The sequence below is a fragment of the Etheostoma spectabile genome, chromosome 10 (assembly GCF_008692095.1).
Source record: "Etheostoma spectabile isolate EspeVRDwgs_2016 chromosome 10, UIUC_Espe_1.0, whole genome shotgun sequence".
NCBI classification, from domain to species: Eukaryota; Metazoa; Chordata; class Actinopteri; order Perciformes; family Percidae; genus Etheostoma; species Etheostoma spectabile.
This window is the reverse complement of record NC_045742.1, coordinates 29,460,807-29,465,647: the sequence shown is the minus strand read 5'-3', so window position 1 is coordinate 29,465,647 and position 4,841 is coordinate 29,460,807. Positions and strand designations below refer to the sequence as shown.

The window sequence follows — 4,841 nt, the reverse complement described above, 5'->3', positions numbered from 1 at the left end:
TCAAAATAATTCATAATTTCTGCTTTTTTTTAACTCAGATATTAGATAAAATTCTATATAAATGAGGGTTATTGACCATTCATTCCAAAATATTGTGTAAACCTAGTGGAAGGAAGGTGGTATTAGTGAAAACTAAACAAAAAAATGTCTGAAAAAGGGACACAGATGTCAAGTATTTTTCCCTTTTTGACCAGAGAAGACAACATAAGGGTTAAGAGTTTAGAGGAAGGTGACAGACATTTGGCCGAAGTGAGGGACATCTGGCGGAATTTCGTTGTCGTCGATTTAGACTAACACGGAATAGGTGTTGGGGTATTTAGCATGAGACCTGGACTTGCATGATGGATTCTGTGAACTACTTTGAATTGACGTTGAACAGAGGGCCGTCCACCCTGTCCATGAAGACAGCAAGCTACTTCTGCCTCAGTGACTGACATTCTTGGTATCTGTGTGAAGGAACAATGTCTTCACTGTGCCGCAGTCTGCTTCTGTCTCATTACCAGCCATATTAAATTATCTGTCACCTTTGACTCTTCAACCCTGACAGGAAGTGGAGCTAAATTAAAGCAATGGGATTCCAAGAGCACAGGAAGCCCAACTACAGCTCCAAAATCACTTTAATTTAATTTCCTTTAATTGATCTCCCTCTCTGAATACTAAGCAGGAGGTCAAATGGTAGGGCCAGCAGGCTATATTTATAACAGATGAAGGGTATTGGTATTCCTACTCCTTTAGTTTGCGTTTCCAACATGTAACATTCTTCCTATTTTTTAAAGCTGGAGGGTGAAACTTTTACATCCTCCTCTGACAGTGAGAGGAATTACACAAACACTGGTGAAGTCTTTAAGAAAAGCAGCGGAATTCATAGTAACGCTGAGTCGCTGTGGTTCCCCCCCTTCCTGCCTGTCAAGGTAGCCAATACAGGTAGTGGCTAATACAGGTAACTCTTTATAATAACTGTCACTAATAAATGGTTATTTAACCTTTATTTAGTGGTTATTTTACTGTTAACAAACAATGAAATGATGTATAATGATGTAGTCTAATGTATGTTATTTTATCATTAGATTAGTGTAATATCAAATAATAACTGTATACATTCAGATAGTTAATACTTGGTCAGTGGTTAATAATTGTTTTCTAAACCATCTATACAAATCATTTGGATGGCCATCATGAAGTTGCAACAAATATTAATACATTTACAATTCATAAATTGTTTATGAAAGCATCAAGTAACTTTCATTTGGCCCATTTAAATCTATAAAAGAGATGAGTATTTGATTATTTGTACACTGATAATAAATGTTTATAGATGCTTCACAAGGTCTTTATTATCCGTTAACAAGGTATTGTTTTTATTTAAATGCAAGTTTATGATAACATCCAAATAATGGTTAATCATCAAGAAATACCTAATATAATATAAAACAATGTTAAGATGTGAGCAGCTACAACACAAATACATAAGTGACAACGGAAGTGAGTATGTTGTTAAAAAATAGAACTGGAGGAGGAAAGTTCTTTTATGTTTAAGAAGTAAGTGAAACATGCTTCCTGGCAAATTATCATTACTGTCGCTACATGACTGTCACAAATAACCAATGTTCAATATATTTCTTATTTTCATATGTATGCACTCTGCCATTTCCAGCTATAACCTTATCTAAACGGCTCCCGGAGTCTTTTAACGTGCGAGTGCTACGTTTAAAGTCTATAGTTTGTCACGTTTATTGAAGCTGTTTAAATCAGATAAATGTTATATCCCACTGTTGCATGCTCATAACTTGTTAGCTGTATCTATCTGGTTATTGGTCAGCTCCCGGTGGAAAATTCCCTTGATACGGTTGGTTTGGAAAGTGTGCGTGTGTGTCTGTGTGTGTGGTTATGGTTGCGGAAAACAGATGTTTAAAGTGAATGCTAATTGTGTAAATTTCAATAGGCGTAGCAGGGCATAGCAGGGCGCGGAGCAGGACCACGGCGGCAGCTGAAACGCTTAGAAGAAATATTTATTTGCCAACCTAATCCAAGGAAAACTGTGAGGGCTGGGAAGATTTGTTTTTGCAGAACCTTATGAAAGTGCAAAAAAATACATTTCTTACAGCAGCATGGGCTCTACAATCAGTTCACTGTGTTTGAACTTCTACTAAACTGGCCTTAAAAAAGTTATTGGAATGGAAATCATATTTGTCAGATTGACGGCACTCTAGCCCAAAGGAATTAGGGGTGGGGGCAATCATATGTCGGAGGGGTAAGTTCCCCCTCTACACCCGCCCCTGAGCGTCAGGCCAGTGTTAAAAATGCCAAAAATTAAATGGTTAAATTACAGTGTAAACAACATTTGCAGACTGTCAGCCCCTGAACCGACCTTTATCCCGGTGGTTTGATCTCTGGCTGTTATGACATGTGATTGGTTGCACGCACGTACACAACGTACAGTCAGTGTGTGGACTGCACGTGTCTGAGCACTGTGGAGATAGTATGGACTGCGCAGGAGAAAGAGAGAATGAGAGAAATAGGAAAATGTGGATCTGATCTGCTTTATTTTAGCTGATACACAAACTGAGGGTCGGCTGGGGAAATCTCTTTCTCTTTGACGCAGTTTGCCTGCCAGTCTGACAACTTCCAACACCACTCTGTCTGTAGTTCATGCTGTTAGTAATTATCTAGTGTTGACACAATGAAATTTACATTTACCATGTCAATGTAACAACGAAACAATAATAGGAAAGCCAAAACTACAATCCCAAAAAATGTCAGGAATGTCCTAAACATTACAGATTAATATCTGACCCCTCTAACGTTGTCTCCTCATGTTGGTGGTAAAATATTCCAGCCGGTTAAGAACAAAACTATTTAGTATTCTTGAAATCTGGGCATATTGTCCCCTTTAGTAATTAAAAATGCTGAGGTGTAAATGGTGTCCTGCTCATCCTTGTACACTCGGAACATTTAGGACCTAACCTACTTACACAGAGAAAAACTACTCCAAACATGTTTTGTTGACATGTTTGAAGTTGCCGTGGGCAACACAATCTGTTGCTATGTGCATTTCATTATCAAAAGCAAAACCATTTACAAATCCTGTTAGACTGTTGGTGGGATGCAACGTGTTTGTTAACATGAGAGGGATTTCTTAGGAGTTCATGACTATGTGTGTGTGTGTGTGTGTGTGTGTATACCATTGGGACTTCTGAGATACTTACTGCTTTCCCCTCTATATGGAGGTTAGACGGTACTGCAGAAATGCAGCTAGGACAGTAGGCATTGGTTTTATCAGTAAGTGTCCTGAGGGTCCATTAACAGACTTGAAATGTAGCAGTATTTGTTACGAATACTAACTAGTACCCACAGTGAAATTGGTATCATCCTACTACAGAGCCGGCAAGCGTTGCCGTTGGGAAATGTTAAACTATCGTACCGGAGACTTATCGTATTCTAAGGAAAACAATTGTACGTTGAGTCATAATTACGGTAACAAAGACGCATAGGTTTAATTTTACAAAACACTTAGGCCTACTGAAATGACTTTTTGACACACCTACAAATATACCTAGATCATTTATGTTTTTTGGTTTTTTTATTAAGCAAGCTGACGGTATGTGTCCATAAGCTAGTGCTGTCCAAATAAAGCTTCATGAACTTTTTTTCATTATTTTCTAATTCACACTAGATGGCACTCTTTGTTTAAATTTAAAGTTTGGCAACACTTTACTAGAAGTTTTCAACATAAGATTAACATGACACTATCATGAACACATGACACTCACATGACACTGTCATGACACTATCATGAACACATGACACTCACATGACACTGTCATGACACTGTCATGACACTATCATGAACACATGACGCTCACATGACACTGTCATGAACACATGACACTCACATGACACTGTCATGACACTATAATGACAAAACCAATTGACACATACTAAGTAAGCGTTATGTCATAACTGTTTGACTTGTTTGTTTTATGTCACGTTCATGACAGTGTCATGTCACTGTCACATAGAACACTTCAAGTAAAGTGTAACTAAAAGTTTCAAGGAATGACAATTCAGTGTGCTTTTAACCCTTTGTTGAAAAGGAAATCAAGAAAATGCTTCTTGAAGCTTCATAATGATTTATTTGGCCATCACTAGGGAACGTCTTAGGCATTTTTGTTCTTTATTAACAAGTTGGTGGATATTTAGTTAATAATCTTTCCCTTAAAGGGGTGATAGAATGGTTGTATGGAGTATATCACGCTGTTCCTTGAGGTCTTCTTCTAGCGAGGTACTTTGTTGGGCTAGAAAAAAATGTTGCTTTTGCTGTTCTTCCTTGGCCTAGGGGGGCCTCACAACCAATCTCTCCACCCTATTAAATGACCGATCTTGAAACGAGTAGATGTTCTGCTCTATTAGGTCTGCTATGAATATTTAAAAAGGAGTGCGCTGCTGATTGGTTTTGTGTCAACGAGCTTTGGTGTGGTGTCTGTCGTACAGAGCACAGAAGGAAGATGAGACTTTAGCTGTTGAACGGTATCTGCTTGCACCCTGAATCAGAGGAAGGATCGATGTCGGAGGAGCCACTTGCCGTAGATAATTTGGAACTGAACTCGTCAAACTGTAAGTTTTGGTCATTTAGCATTTACTAGCATTTTCAACACCCAACATTTGCCGTCCGTTGTTACACTAGTGTAATACTCATGTCAGTGTTGCAGCCTAAGAATAACTTTGTATTAGCCTTATTTTTAGTATCGTAAGCAACATAAGTTAATGTGCACACGGACAAATGTTTTACTACTTTCGCAGTTTCAGTCAAGATGTCTAGTTCATAGAGCTGCTCACAACGA

General features: G+C 38.3%; 1 long non-coding RNA gene across 1 annotated transcript in view; it reads left to right on the top strand.

Annotated features, from left to right (window-relative positions):
* LOC116696990 (uncharacterized) overlaps window positions 1-4,841 on the top strand; it is a 22,626-nt gene that overhangs the window by 2,879 nt on the left and 14,906 nt on the right. The window contains exon 2 of the long non-coding RNA XR_004333876.1: window positions 2,837-2,839. This is a non-coding gene — a long non-coding RNA (uncharacterized LOC116696990). The remainder of the gene's footprint in view (window positions 1-2,836; window positions 2,840-4,841) is intronic.